This window comes from Balaenoptera borealis, assembly GCF_965194805.1.
Source record: "Balaenoptera borealis genome assembly, chromosome: 1".
In the NCBI taxonomy this organism is placed as follows: Eukaryota; Metazoa; Chordata; class Mammalia; order Artiodactyla; family Balaenopteridae; genus Balaenoptera; species Balaenoptera borealis.
Window position 1 is genome coordinate 89280225 of NC_138860.1, and position 16785 is coordinate 89297009.

The 16785-nt window shown below is 40.9% G+C and overlaps 1 long non-coding RNA gene across 2 annotated transcripts in view; it reads right to left on the reverse strand.

Moving 5' to 3' along the window:
* Positions 1-16785, reverse strand: part of LOC309617511 — a 149434-nt gene that overhangs the window by 51520 nt on the left and 81129 nt on the right. The window contains exon 4 of one of the 2 annotated variants that reach the window (XR_014238014.1): positions 6634-11304. The exons of the other annotated variant lie outside the window; for it this stretch is intronic. This is a non-coding gene — a long non-coding RNA (uncharacterized lncRNA). Of the gene's footprint in view, positions 1-6633; positions 11305-16785 lie in introns of those variants that run through there. 2 annotated transcript variants of the gene reach the window in all.

Sequence of the window (16785 nt, forward strand, 5' to 3'; positions counted from 1 at the left end):
CAACTTGAGGAAGTTACCTGTAATTCCTGGTTTACGTAGAGTTTTCATCATGAATGGTTGTTAAATTTTGTCAAGTGATATTTGCATCTAGTGAATGATCATATGGTTTTTTTCCTTTAATCTGCTGATATGGTAAATTATATTGCGTGACTTTCAAATATTGAACAATTTTGCATTCCAATGACAAACCCCACTTGGTCACGGTGTGTTATCATTTTAATATATTGATGGATTTGATTTGCTAATATTTTGTAGAAGTTTCTTACATCTGTATTCATGAGGAATATTAGTTTGTAGTTTTATTTTCTTATAATGTCTTTGTCTGATTTTGATATCAGGGTAATGCTGGCCTCATAAAATGAGTTGGGAAGTTTTTCTTCCCACTATGTTTATTTTTCTTTTTAGAACTTATATGACATCTTGCTTAAACACAGAATTCACCAGTGAGGTATCTGGGCCAGGAGTTGTCTTTTGGGAAGGTTTTTAACTATGAATTCAAAAAGTTTAAGTAAGTATAGGATCGTACAGTTTATCTTGAGTCTTGAGTAAGTTTTGCTGATTTGCATCTTTCAAGGCATTAGTTCATTTATCTAATTTGTCAAATTTATTGGAGTAAAAGTGTGCATCATATTTCCTTACTATCCTTTTAATGTTTCCCATGTTGAGGGTAACCGCTCAAATCTCAGTTCAGCTCTTCTAGCTTTACTAGGTGGCTTGGTGTCTGCCCTATGTAAGTGTGGTTCAAAGTGCAGTCAGAGTTGTAGGTAGTTGGGATTCCCCCTCTTGGTCTCTGCCCTTTTGGGGATTCCCCTTAACTTTTTACTGCTGTGCTTGCCCCGTATTCTGGTTCTTCTCCAGTAAGACTGTGGGTTTCATACTGGAGTTTTAGCCACTCTGCTTGGTGCAGACTAAAGTCTGAAAACTATAAAATCTGGAAACTCTTCTTCCATGTATTAACTCTCTCCAGTAGCTTCTTGCTTATAATAGCTCTCCAATGTCTTTAGATAGCATTTTTTAAAACACATTTTGACAAGTGTGTGTGTGTGTGTGTGTGCGCGCACGCATGTGCGTGAGTGTGTGTGTATGCACGCGTGTCCACATAGGTTGGTCTGTTAATAAATACTCAGATATTACTGGAAGTGGAGCCTGTTCTCTTTTTTTAAAATCACTGGTACTATAACCCCAATTATTAAGTCTGTTCCATATGAAGTATAATCCTTTTCTAAAGGATCAAGACTGTGAGAGAAGTCTTCCCTAGATTCTATAAATCAAAGATAAATCATCTCAGTAATTTCAGATTCTGCAGCATTTTCTTGAGTCATTAAAAATCTGTGGGCCTCAAGTAATGATCCAGGAACCTCTCTTTCTAGCTTTAAAGGGAATAAAGTTTGAGTTCTCACTTTATTGCTCTCTGCATCATGCTTTCATAAGAAACAGTACGAGAAATACTCCAGTCACATGGAAACTTATTCCAGAGAGAGGCTTTTACCCTGAATCCTGCCTCTTTCCTGTCCTTCCCTGCTGGGCTAAGCTGGGAAACCTAAAAGGATATCTGAAGATCCCTTTGTTCACTTTTCCTTAAGCCCAGAAGGAATTCTACACAATCAGAGACTTGTTTCTTTACTCCAGGTCCATCTGGTTTGCTCTACCTTCCTGGCCACCAAAAGGTCCCAGAACGTCCCTCATGTTTAGATTTCTAAATATCTCCAAATAAGATAAGGAGGAGAATGGTAAGTTGATTAAGAGTGGGGCTTCACTCTACATCTGTAATACCCGTCTATTCTTCCTTCCTTCATCAATAAACAAAATGCTTATTCATGCACCAGACATCTTGATAGGCAAAGGAGGGTCAATGAGAGCTAAGACATAGTCCTTGCCCCCAGGTGCCTTTTGTTTAGCCATGTAAACAAAAAGGACAGCAACATGTTACAAGCTTTGTGCTGGAGGGGTGGACAGTATTGGGAGTCACAAAGGAAAGAGTGGACAATTCCATTTGGGGGGTTCAGGTGAGACTCTGTTTGAGTATGCGTTGGCAAGGTGAACAGAGATGAGGATGGGAGAACTAGCCATTTAGGTATAGAGATCACACGCCTGAACCCATCTGGTGTTTTCAGAAAAACTGCAGAGATGTTGGTGCCATTGCAGCATGAGTGAGAGGTGTGGCAGGGGAGGAGGCTGGGGAGGTAGGAAAGAGTCCCAACAAGGAGGGCTTTGTTGCATGATTAAAGAGTTTGGACTTCATCTTGCAGAGTGTACTAAGCCATTAAAGTGTCTTAATCAGGAGGATAGCAGGATCATATATGTGTTTTAGGAAAATCCTATGTTCATTCCTGTATGTTCTTGATGCCTGTCAGGGTCCCTCCCTGAGGAGGTGGTCTGATGGGGATAAGAAGCGGGGTCAACAGAGAAGAAACATGGTCTTGAGAACCATCTGGTCTAAAATTAGACTACAGTCATCTATTGTGCACTGCACTGAACCTCTTTTCATGCCAGATATGGTCTGGGGACCAGACCTGTTTGGACATGGCTTGGGTGAGAAACCGGTTGTCTTTTCCAAAGACAATTTGGATTTCAGGAGGAAAATCACAGCATCAGAGTTCCAAGCAAAGGGGCATTACAGGCCAGTCAGACTGCACAAAAATTACTGCTGCGAAATAACCATAATTAAGTCTTTCTGACAGCATAACTGGGAAGGGAGTTGAGGCCATAGGTTGCTGGGAGTAAAATTTGGAAGTGTTATCAAATACTATTACTGTTTGGAACTTAGAAAAGAATGAAGATAGAATTCATTCTTCTTTTGGGAAGCAGGACTAAGAGGTTCAGGCAACTTCTTTGGAGCTCTGAAATGAACAAAATGCATGTAATGGCACAGGAAAAAATGTCTCTCCACAAGCTTTGCTTTTCTTCCCAGAATCAGAAGGTGCCCAGTAAGAGTTGGCGCAGCTGACATGACATTTATAATGTGGCAGTATCTGCCTAAACCATTTGACCTACATTAATTGTAACATGATAGCGAAGTAAAACTAAGAGGCACCTCCCTGGAGTCTTCAGAAGCAACCCCACCTGTTCCACCCTGTGCTGAGGTTCCCTGCAGGAATGGCAGTACCTGGTGCATTGGGAAACAGGAGACTTAAACAACACCTGGTTTCAAGTCCTAGCTCGACTACTTACTAGCTTGAAATTAAGCCTGCTTCTTCAACTATAAAGTGGAAATAATGGCACTTATCAACATGCTCGTTACTAATTAGTTAATAAAAGTAAGGATTCTTTGTTAAGCATTGCTCAGATGTTAATTAATAATAATATTGACTAGATATTGATAGTATCTAGAGCTAAACTGTTGAACACAGTAGCCACAAGCCATATGTAGCTATCTGAAATGTGGTGAGTCTGAATTGAGATATGTTGCTAGAGTTGGCACCAAAAAAAAAAAAAAAAAAACTCAATGATTTTTACATAACTTATATGTAAAATCATAATATTTTAGATATATAGTGTTACATGAAATAAAATTAATCTCTTATGTCTCTTTTTACTTATTTTAATGTAGCTACTAGAAAATTTAAAAGTATGACTGTGGCTTGCATTGGGGATTTGTATTACATTTCCAATAGGCAGTATTGAACTAGGGTGTTTCCTGTCCATGAAACAAGTGATATGGAACGTGAGGATTCTGAGAACCATCTTTCAAAGTAAAGTCAGGATCTATACGACACATTTATCTATCTCACGAACTCATCCACTTTTAAAATTCATTTCACTTACACGCTTTGAGCATCTACCTTATGCCAAGGACTGGATACAGCCTAGTTGTGCCCTTTGGGAGCTCACACTGTGACCATGAATGAGGCTGGGGAACTCCTATGCAGGCTACAGCATTCCACAGTCATCAGGAGTTTGTTTTGTTCTCCTCCTACACTGTTGGTGGGAATGTAAATTGGTGCAGCCACTGTGGAAAACAGTATGAAGGTTCCTCAAAAAACTAAAGATAGAATTACTATCCAACCCAGCAATTCCACTCCTGGGTATATATACCAAAGAAACCCCAGAAATACTAATTTGAAAAGATATATGCACCCCAATGTTCATAGCAGCACTATTTACAATTGCCAAGACATGGAAACAACCTAAGTGTCTATCAACAGATGAATGGATAAAGAAAATATGGTGTATGTATATATATATACAATGGAATACTACTCAGCCATAAAAAAGAACGAAATTTTGCCATTTGCAGCAACATGGATGGACCTGGAGGGTGTTATGTTTAGTGAAATATGTCAGATAGAGACAAATACTGTATGGTGTCACTTATATGTGGAATCTAAAACATACAACAAACCAGTGAATAAAACAAAAAGAAGCAGACTCACAGATATAGAGAACTAGTTGTTACCAGTGGGGAGAGGGAATGAGGGAGGGGTGACATAGGAGTAGGGGAGTAAGAGGTACAAACTATTGGGTGTAAGACAGGCTCAAGGATGTATTGTACAACACGGGGATTATAGACAATATTTTGTAATAACTGTAAATGGAAAGTAACCTTTAAAAATTGTATAAAAATTAAAAATTAAAAAACAAAAGAATGTGTTTGGTTCTGACAGGGTAGCACCCCAATATATCCTCAAGGTAAGAGGACACAACGTGATGCTAGGAAATCTTTCTTGGTCTGAATGTTCTCCTTCTTGCTGCAGCCAGCGGCCTTTGAGTGTTTCAATGTTGCATATGGATGAGTGAAGGGTGGGCTTTCAGGAGGCACTGTTAGCTGAGTCTGTAAGGACACTGAGCTTGAGAGGCCAAGGTCATAGGTTTGTTCCCTATACGGGTCACTTCACTTTGCTCTGATCCATGCCTCAGACTTGCCCCTGCAAACCCCAGCCAGCTGCCTTGTAAATATGTTTGAATCACTTGGGGGACAGGGTGAGAGCACGTAAAGGGAGCAGGGCAAATCTCTCACCATGGCTGGAGCAACAGCTGAAAACATTCTTGACCAACAGTGAGGACTCTTGGGAGGAGGGCCCATGTAACTTAGTGTATCACTTTGCACAGTGGACCCAATTAAAACCGTTTTTCCCCTTCACATCTCTACATGAAATCATTGACCAGGGTGGAGCTGGTAGGACAAGGCTCCTGGACATCACAGCTTTTGGACAGAGCAGAACACATGCAGCATTCACTGGGAATTCAGAGTTTTCCTAAAGATGATATTGCCAACAAGCACATGGGGTCTTCGTGTCTGACTGACAGAGATCGTTTAGACTTGGAAATATGGACACCTATCTCTTGAGTGACCTGCTGGTAATATTTACATCCACATTCACACAGAAAGGTGGTGTGTTTTAATTCCAGGCTAAGGTTCAGCCCCATACACCTCACAGAAGCATCGCTGACAGAAAGGCTGGTCTGGGAACTCCAGCTACACAAATAAATACTGGAGCAGGGCCTAACAGGAAGACCCTCACTACCCAATTTTTTCCAGATGGCAGTGATGGATGGCTGTATGTTTATGTTTCCTTGGTTTCCCAGGTGACTGGTGTCCTGGTTTCTACTGGTCATTGCTTGATGAGCTTTTCTTCGAAGATGTGAGCCACCTACCCCAACAGCCCAGCTCTTGGCCTGCAGGTCTACACCGCATTCAACATCGTCAAGAGATCATTGTGTTTCTTAGATGGCTAGTTAACTCTTTTCTCACCACTGCTTCCCTGAGCCTTTCCTCGTAAATTTCCAGAACTAGTACAGCAAGATTCAAATCTAAAATCATGTAAAGAAACTTGCGGTAGGCAGAATAATGGTCCTTCAAAGATGTCCACGTCCTAATCCTCAGAAGCTGTGAATGTGTTCTGTTTCATGGCCAAGGGGAATTGAGGTTGCAGATTAAATTAAGGTTGCTAATCACTTGACCTTAAAATGGGGAGACTAGCCTGGATTAACCAGGTGGGTCCAGTGTAATCAGAAGGCTTCTTAAAAGTGGAAGAGAGAGGCAGGAGGAAAGATCAGAACCATGTGATATGAAGATGGGACTTGTCACTGCTGGAGGAGGGGGGCCACGAACAAAGTGGTGACTTCTAAGAAACTGGAAAAAGCAAGGAAAGAATTAATCCCTAAAGCCTCCAGAAAAAAACTCAGCCCTGCTGACACCTCGATCTTAGCCCAGTGAGACCCTTGTTGAACTTCTAACCTACAGAACTGTAAGATGGAAAGTTCACACTGTTTTAAGCCACTAAGTTTATGACAATTTGTTACAGCAGCAATAATAGAAAACTAATACAGACCTAGACAGGGTGAACACTGGCTGGGCCTCCAAATTCCACTTGATATAAGAAGTCCTCCCTCCTTCAGCATGATGTAATCTAACAGAATACATTCTTCCCCGGGCATGCTAGAGACTGGTGCACACACACTGCTTCCCACAAAGTTTTGGAAAGTGAGGGATGATGGAACCCTAATCACCAAGTCCTTTTGATTCCTTGTGAGTAGGGAGAAAGAACATGGGCTTTGGGATCCAGCAGACCTTGGTTCAGGTCCTGGCTCTGCTGTTTAATGCCTCTGTGACCTTGAGTGAGTCAGCCTCCCTGTTGTTCAGTTTCTTGAGGGGGACATTACACCCTCACAGGGTTGCTGTAAAGAGTAAATGAAATAAAGTGTGTAAAGTATCTCAGGGCATAGGGGGAAGGTAGAAATACAATAAATCGTGTCCTCTTCTATCCTCTTTGTAATTCTTTCTCAGATCTCTCCTGTCCTCTCTGATCCTGTGGCCCTGGACTGCATTTACTTTCTTAATATCTCTTACTAGGAATGTTTTGACAGCTCCCAAAGGGCTAACTGCAGACTTCACTCCTCCTCGACAGCCCTCTAGAATTTTTTTTCTAGAACACAGATTTTCTAGAACATGACACCTCTCCTGCTGCCAATCAGTAGCTCCCTGTTGCCTATGGACTGAAAAATGTGAAGTCGTTTGAATGGCTTGTGTGCATCCTTCACAATTTCATCTCTGCTCCCTTCTGCATGACAGCCCTCTAGCCTAGCTTTTCTCCTTGTCATGCTTTTACTTACTTCTGCGCCTTTGTGGCTTAGTTGCTGTTTTCTATCTCTGGAATGCCAGCCTCCTCTCCTTCACCTAGAGAGCTCCTTTTATCTTTTGAGGCCTGGTTCAAATGTCCCACTTTTGCAGAGACTTTTCTGATTCCTCTAAGAATTTAGCACGGCCTCTACTGTTTCCATCATACTATGTACACTACGGAACTTATCAGAGCTCATTTTGATTAGTTAATACACCTGCCTCTCCCTCTATCTTTGATGACAGAGACAGTGCATTTTGCACCTTTGTTCTCAGAACTTTGCATATAACATATATTCAATATAATATATACTCTGTTTTTATGGGTATGGGTGAATTAGTGAATGAAAAAATATGTGAACAACCCACATCTTTAAAGCCGTTGCCATAGAATTCAATTTTACCTTTCACATCCCAGGTTAGGTGGCCCCAGGATGGCCTTTCTGTGATGTTACACACACCAGTGAGTCGTCTAAAACAATAAGATTATTGAACAACTTTGCATTTGTTCCTTTTACTTTGGTTCCCCAAAGGATGTTACTCTTAAATTCATAGGAAATATGTTTTTGAGTGCCAATGAAACCATAAGCCAGTAATTCCAATATAATGGTTGTGGAAAGATATGAAATGTTTTTGTCTACCTGGTCAACTAACTCCCTCTTTTCTGGGAAAGTACCTTCTTTCTCTTAGGAATTGCTTCCCCTGCCCCCCACACCAACTATCACCATGGAATCTGAGCGAGGACTGCCTGTCACAGTGGAGAGGTAGGGACAGAACTCAAAGCTATCCAATCAGAAACTTCTCTGCAATTAAAAAAAAATTGAAGCTGGAAGGCCTCTTTTCCCCTTCCAAAATGCATTTTAATACAATAATAATATCATATTATATATTGTTCATTATCTGATTCCTCTGCCATAAGGTAGAGTTTCTGTCTTTGTACAGAAGGTCTTGACGAATATTTGTTAAATGAATAAACAAATGCTGGGAATGTATGAACTAAGGACTTCCAGGAGCCATGAAACCTGCCATCTCAAAGAAACTGGTAGAGAACACGTAGAAGGAAGCAAAGAAGACAGGGTCCCAGTAGGTTCAAGTGTCCTAGTTCTGGTCCTTGAGGTTCTTGGAGCTTCTGTGGTTCATACCTTCCATTCATCCCTTTCTTTTGGCTTATGTTAGTTTAAATTGGGGTCCTGTCACTTGCAACTAAGAGAGTCCTGACTGATCTAACAGTTTTATTGTAATAAACTGAACTGGGAGAGCCCAGGAAAGTGACCTGTGGAGCTGACCTGGGGTAGGATATGAATGCATAGCAGTCAAACTCCTGGGTGTCTGAGTAAAGGGACATTTGAGGAAGATTCATGCTGCCCAGGAAGAGAGAAAAAAACTACAGTCAATGAAGATGTACTGGGTGAGATCACATACGTGTTTCCCTTGCCCTGTTAATTCTATTCACCCCATCCTCTGACACCCTATCAGGGTCCCACCAGAGAAACAGAACCAGCAGGAGATACATATTAAGAGACTTATTGCAAGGAATTGGCTTCTGCAATTGTGGGACCTGGCTAGGCAAGTCTGAAATCCATGGTGCAGGCCATCAGCAATTTCAACTGATTGAATCAGGCCCACCCAGATTATCTAGGGTGATAGCCCTTAAAGTCGGCTTATTGTAGACTTAAATTACATTTACAAAATATATTCACAACACCACCTAGATTAGTGTTTGACTGAATACCTGAAGACTGTAGCCTAGCCAAACTGACACATCAAACTGACCACTGCATACACCCCCACAGCCAATCTACCCCAGGTGGTTTTAGGGCTTGAGACTGCACTGCCGTGCTCAGGGCCCACCTAGTTGGCTCCGGCCACATGCCCAGTATCCGATCAGGGTCACTCTCCAGTGACCCTCAGTCCTACTGGATTCCTAACAGTTTTGTCTTCAACTTCTACTTTTTGGAGTCCCAGTTCCTGTTATCCTTTTTGAAGTTACATGACTGTCCCTGCTATTAAGCCAACCCATGATGGACCAAAGTAAGGGTTCATAGGTTTTAACCTGGTCACTCCTTCACTTAGAATTTTTCAGTGGTTTCTCCTTGCTTTCGGAGAAAATCCAGAGTCCTTAAGACAGGAAGTGATTTAGCCTCTACTTAGCCAGCTTTTTGCTTTTAATCACTCTGCATGCCAACAAACTTTTTTTTTTCCCCATTTAATTCCCTAAGCTTGTCTTGCCTTCTCTCACCTCCATTACTTTGAAAACAGTATTTCCTTTACCTGGAGTTCCCTGGCCTTGATCTTTATCTAAGGACTTCTTATCCTTAAAAATGAAGCCCAGGCCTCCTCTGATGCAGGAAGGCTTGACATTCCTCTTGCCTTACTGGTTCTGGTGCCCATCCTGCGCTCCATGGCACCACCACCTCTCCTTTCATACACAACATATTGCATACAATAGTGCGTCTATTTATTTTATTTAAATAAGAGGAAGGTAGAAAAAAGTGCTATAGAGAGGTGTAAAAAGAGAAACATGTGGTCCCACCTCCCAACAGATCTTTCTGCCAAACTGTTAACACTTCCTTGTTAAATTTTCAGAAACATTGTTTATGCATATATCACTATACACACACATATAAAATCCTATTTATGAATGAGGTTATATTAAACATGCTGCTCTGCCTCTTGCTTTCTTCACTTAAATAAGAAAATATTTTCATCCCAACACATAGCCATTTAATATATGTAATGGCCAAATAGTATTCCATTGTAGCAATAAAAAAAAATTTTATTTAATGAATCTCATATTGATGAATATTTGGGTTATTTTGGGGTTTTCATATTATTCATCTATCTCAGGTTACTTTTTAAAAAAATTTATTTATATTATGTTTATTTTTGGCTGCTTTGGGTCTTCGTTGCTGCGTGGGCTTTCTCTAGTTGCAGCGAGAGGGGGCTACTCTTCGTTGCAGTGCACGGGCTTCTCACTGTGGTGGCTTCTCTTGTTGCGGAGCACGGGCCCTAGGCATGCGGGTTTCAGTAGTTGTGGCACGTGGGCTCAGTAGTTGTGGCTCATGGGCTCTAGAGCGCAGGCTCAGTAGTTGTGGTGCATGGGCTTAGTTGCTCCGCGGCACGTGGGATCTTCCCGGACCAGAGCTCGAACCCGTGTCCCCTGCATTGGCAGGCGGATTCCCAACCACTGTGTCACCAGGGAAGCCCTCTCAGGTTACTTTTATAAGTGTATCTCTAGGATAAATTCCTAGGACTGGTTCAAAGGACATTTAAACATTTTGAAACTTACTGCCAAATTGCATTCCAAAAGTGTGTACTAATTTAAATTTTGACTGACAGTATGCAAGTATTCTTACTTTGATATTTTCTTTCCAATATCAAATATATAAAACTTTCTAATATTTGCCTATCTGTTTGATGAAATTTTTTTGTTGTTGTTGTTTTGATTTGCAGTTTTAAGTCCTCATTGAGGTTGGGCATCTTTTCACATATTTCAGATCATATGTATTTTATCTTTTTCTCAGAACTCCCTGTTTATAAATACACACACACACACACACACACACACACACACACACGTATTTATTTATTTATTTATGTTTAGCTTTTTCTGAGAACTCCCTGTTTATAACTTAATTAATTTATTGTCTCTTTGAAGTAAGAAAATTAACACTTTATCTGTCATGTTTGTTCTGAATATTTTTACCAATGTATTATTTGTCCTTGGACTTTGGCTATGGATTTTATATAAATGTTTTAAAGTTCTCAAATGTAATATACTAGTTTCCTTTATGGCTTCTGGGTACACTGTGTGTTGAATGTCTATTTTCTTGGCAGGAAAACCAGACCTGGGATTCAAAAGGGAAAATCACCCTTCATGCTAAAGGATTATTTTAAGAGCCATGGAGAAGTGAAAATGTATAAGGAATTTTATTACAAAATGCTTCTGTTCTGGGTCCTAAGGAGATCCTGTCTCAGCTCCTAAAAGCTGGCAGGGTGAAGAGGGCCAGGCAGTCTTAATTGAGGATTTCTTAACTTAATTGAGGTTGAGTTTCAATTCCAGCCTTGGGAGAAGCCGTATCTCTCTAACCATCTCCCTCGTCAATGCACAGATCTCACCCAGCCTTCTTGCTGAGAAGTCTGAGAAGAAGAAAGGTCCCAAACTATGTGGAGCCACAATTCTGACTCACACTGGATGGTTCAAAAGAAAGTTAAGTTCACTCCTGGCATCTTCCCACATGTTCTTTCTGTGTCATGAAATGAAAAATAAATAAGGATCATCATTTGGAGAAGACAGTGTCCAGGCAAGTTAAAAGGGATAGACTGGTTCAAGCTGGTGGCTTTCCATCTCCCTCTATACAGTCATAACTTACAAAACACACACCACCTTAGGCACATTGCTCCCAAAGTGTTGGGGGCTGTTAGAAACAACAGCACTGTGACTCCAGCATGTTCATTCCCACTGACTTCCTGTCATCTCATTAAGAACCACATGTGAAGTTAAGGACAGCTTCTTCCCAGACAGCAAGTGTCCCCGGTGCCCCATATGTAAAGCTATCATGAGTTATCATGTCTTGTAGTTATCATGTCTGTAGTTCTGTTTGGGCCCATGCTAGCCTCTTTGCTGGTGACATCAGCGTTGAGACAGGATGACAGAGTTAAAGGTAGGGTTAGAAGAGGATTAGGTGCTGGAAGCAAGCGTGAAGAAATTGCCCAAATCCAGCCCCTGAAGAAAACCCGAGTCATGGAATTGGCCAGAATTGGACAGTAGGTTACCATAAGAGAAGACACAAGATTGGAGCAGAGGCAGAATCAGAATCTGTGGTCAAATCCAAGGTCAAAGCCACAAGGAGTTAATACAAAAACAAAGTGCAGAAGTCAAGGAGCAGGGATAGTCAGTCCAGTTAAATTCTCAGGAACAGAACAGTCTCTCTTAGAAGCCCCAGTGCTTTGCCCCATGGGCACGACTCTTAATTTCAAAGGCATTTGCTGCAACCTTCAATTTCAGAAATAGGAAAACAGCTGGCAGCACTGCAGTAGGAGCGGCAACTATGCAGACACAGACCGACTCTGCCAGCAGAGCACCACAAGTCCAGGAGGACAGGCGTGGTCCTGAAACATCAGTGGTCAGGTGTGTGTGGGAACAGCTACTGGGGAGACCCCAGGCATGTGGTTCTCTGGGCTCTGTGCCCCTGCTTCTGTTCCTTGGCCTTACTCCTACCCTTGGCTAGAGCTCTTTAATTATATTTTATTTTATTTTCCCTAGCTTAAATATTGGTTTAACTTTTCTTTTTTGATTTCTAGTTGTGTTTTAAAAATTACAAAAGTAATGCCTGATCATTATAAAATATTCAAGTAACATAAAAGTATGTAAAGCAAAAAGTGAAGTCTCTTCCTTACATTCTACTCACCCTCTCCAGTGGAAATCAATGTTAAAAGTTGGATTTGTATATGTTTAGACTTTTTCTAGGTACATATATATACCTAGGTTATTTTAAAAACATATGGTCACACTGTTTATACTGTACTGCAGCTTGCTTTTAGTAACTCAATCATACCTTACAGATAGCCATTCCATTTCTATATATATATATATATATATATATATATATATATATATATATACACACACACACTCATATATATGTATATACACACATCTGCTTCATTTTTGTTAATGCTGCATAGTCATCATAACAAGAATATGCATTAATTTTATATTGTATTTTATAATATAAGTAATGTTGCCTTGAACATTCTTTTAGTTTTTTGTTTTTTTTTTTTTTTTTTAGGCCGCACCAAGTGGCATGTGGGATCTTAGTTTCCCAACCAGGGATCGAACTTGTGCCCCCTGCAGTGGAAGCGCAGAGTCTTAACCACTGGACCACCAGGGAAGTCCCCCTTGAACATTCTTGTACAGGTATTCTTGCTCACTATAGAGTGTTTCCATCGGATAAATTCCTAGAAGGGAATTGCTGAGTGCATATTTAAAACTTTGATAGGTACTGCTGACGTGACTTCTTTGTTCCAGTTTATACTTTCACCAACAATGTGTGTGAGACTCTTTCCCCCCACCCTAATCACCACTGGATATTATTATTTTATTTCCCAAACCAGAGTCTAATTTGATGTGCACTCCAGGCTTCGATGTACACTCCAGGTTATGGGTGTTCTGAACCTGGCACTGATCTTTAGGTTGTGAATGCTGCTTTGGCAGGCTAGAAACTCCAGGTTTGGGCCTCTTGGGTTCTTCTACTACTTCTACTCTTATGTTCACTGGGGCATATAAAAATTTGATATTAACAATTCCATACATTTTACAGTTTACCTAGTATCTTCCCCACCTTATTTTATTTAATCCGCACAAAGTTTCAATGGGGTATGTAGGGAGAGAATTTTTATTTTGGGGACTCAGAGCTGTTAATGACTTTTTTAAGTTCACACAGTTAATAAAGGAAAGAACTAGGACTTGAATACAGGTCTCTTAAGTTCAAAATCCATGTTCTAGCCACCATTTCCCCCTCCGGCTCTCTAGAACAGACAGCCATCAGAGTTTGTGTTTCCGATCAGTAGCTTTCTATCCTTTTGTTATGTGTACTATCTCTAGAGAAACTTAAGTTTGTTGGTTGGTTGGTTAGATGTGGGGTTGCTGTAATTTGTGACTTAGGGGTATCAATTTTGCTCATAAAATGTTTTTGCAATTTGAATATTCTGGTATGTGGCCCAAGGTGACCCAGGGTGACATCTCCAGGAGAAGATAACTGGCGGGGTGCCAAGAGGCCTTGTGGTGACCTTACCTAGTAAGTGTCAGTGCCAGAATTGGAAGCAGGCCTGTCTGACTCCAAAGCCGAAACCCTTTAAAATTTACTCTAGCCACCACCTCATATAGAGCAAGATGCTCAGGGCAGAAGATCAATGCATTCTTTCTTTATAGGCAAATTACATGGGAAGCCAGATTCTCACAAGGTTGCATGCTGAGCATGGAATCAGAACAAGGAGGGTTCAGGGTCTTAAGAAGCTAATTTCAGCTCAAGTAGCTGAAGGCCAGCTTACCCACTAGGCGGGTCACACACTCAAAAACTAAGAGGCTCAAAAGACTGAAACGTAGATGAGTCGAGCAGGTCAGGGAGCAGGTGTGATAGGGAATAGTGGAGACTGCGGCAATCTGGAGAGTGAACCCTCCTCTAAAGGGAGCAGCTGCTGCTTTATAGCTCCAGTCCATTGTAGCCAGTTTAGCTAAGCCAGGTCTTCCCAATTTTTCAATAAAAGCTAGAATCCTAGATTTTCCTATGTGAAATTAATTGACAACTTTTAAAAATACTGTAACTCAATACAGTGTAGACAAAACAAAATTTGTATGTGGGCCAGACTTGGCCTATCGGGTGCCAGTCTGCGAGCTTTCACTGTAGGAAAATGAAAGATTTTCTTTTACCAAGAAAATCATAAAGCTCACAGCCATTTAGAAAGGCTTCTTTGCCTCTAAAAGATTAAGATCGGCACTCTTTAGATTTTCCTTTTTATCCTCTGGGATCCATCTCTGTTTATAGTTGATCCCCAGATAGAATAGAGTATATTCCATTCCCTTCCCTCTTACTAAATTACACCTACATTTCAGCCATGTCTCCTTGGGAGGATTCTTAGCTCAACTTTTGGTTGGATTGACACGTATAGAGTCAGTCCCTTGCATTCTTATTACTGCCATTATTATTTTGGGAGTTGTCATTATTCTTATATGACACAGCTAATCACTGCCACTGAGTGTGAATTTTACTAATTCAACTCTCAGAGGACAACCCAATTTTCAAATCCTTAAAGGGTCCTTTACTGCTGCCAAATTATAGGGACAAAAAAGCTGTTTTCACCTTTTTCAGACATTAAAAATTGTTTTTAAGTACATAAATATACCTTCATTGGTTTACAGACTTTTTTTTAGTGAGTGATTTATTCTTCTAAGAAGATTTGGGGGAGTTGCAGCTTATAGGAGACGAAGGAAGAAATAGGGACACTCTTCTAGATACCAAAATAAGCAAGAGGAATTGATTGGATTTTAATTCAAAATGAAGACTGAACTTTGCTTCTAGATCTCAGTGATGTTAGCATTGACCCTCCTTCCCTTCAGTTGAAGAGACAACCATTCCTGCCTCATGACACACAGCAGCCTCAAGACCAGTTAAGCTATCACTGGAAAGCGGAGGAGGAGAAAAAGCTCCCAGAAATGGAAGGCAGCTCCGCCCTTTAGGCATATCATGCCAATCAGAAAGACACTGTAACGCATCAAGCACATTTCCAGCAGAAAAGAACATGTGAATTTAATGGCATTCAGGCACAGGGGATTCTATCAGCATCTTTCCTTCATAACAGAACTATTAACAAGACACTAATTCAAGATTTACTAATCAGACTTCCCCACTAGACATTATGTTGCCTTTAGTGTTGAGACATGACATGTGGTGACACATTACAAAATAAATGACATTTAGCCAGAATCTAAATAGCTAGGAATCTAAAATAACCAGATCTCATCTCCCACCCCATAGTCTTGTACAATGATAATGATGCCAACCCAAAAAAGCCTGACATTTTGAAAGTTTCTAAAGTTTCTCCAAATCACCATAAACATTTATTTATTCTCTTGTGAAATGTGTGTTCATTGTTTTTATGGTAAGCTGATTCTTCGAAAATTAATAATCTGAAATATGAGACTCCCAAGGCAGCTTTAGCAAGAAAATTTCCCAAATTTGCTTCTCGACTATCCCATCAGATTACCGAAGAATCTTGTGGGTTTCCACTTCTTAAATTTGGGTGGTGAAGAGCACAGTTAAACAGACATGGGCTTGAATCCTGTGCACTTAACCCTATGATCTTGGGCAAGTTTATTAACACCCTGAGCTCAGTTTCCTCAAGAATAACAATACTTACATCACGAGGGTATTTGTGTGGGGACTGAATGAAATAACGTATAATGATAACATACCATAGAGTAATTCTTTAATAAATGGGACTGCTAATGTCTTCAACTCAACCGCCTGTTTAGAGGGCAATCAATGGCAATGAGGCATATAAAAATGCATACTGCTCTGAAGGAACCCTCTCTGCTGGAGACAAACTGCAACCACCCAGGAAACCTTGAGAGATCAGTCTAAGACCATTTATAGAAAAGGGCTAAGTGACCACCGTACAACATCAGTTTGGAAATTGAGAGACATTGTAAATGCAAGAGGGAGGAGATATGGGGATGTATGTATATGTATAGCTGATTCACTTTGTTATACAGCAGAAACTAACACACCATTGAAAGCAATTATACTCCAATAAAGACGTTAAACAAACAAACAAACAAAAAACCACACAAATGGCAGGGCATTCTTACTTGCCCATTCTCACCTGGTCCCAATACTGAGGAGCAGAGCTGGGCAGAGGGAAACCAAGAGCAAGCTCCCCACCTTCCTGCCCAGTGCGCTTTACAACCTGCGAGCTGCAGGCTGAGGCATCACAGCCAGGCTGAGGATGGTGGATGCAATTATCTCCCAGCCCTTTGAAGCTTCAGCCAGGAATATTTGTTGTCACTATCACATGTGATTATGACAGCAACGTCCTCCTGCAGAAGACAGAACTCTTTGTCCACCACCCTCCCTCTGTCACTGCCAGAGAGCAGGAAGTGGGGAGAGGGGCTGGCGCCCCTCTCCTCTTGGTCCAATTTCACACATTGGTTTTTCGGCATTAATAAA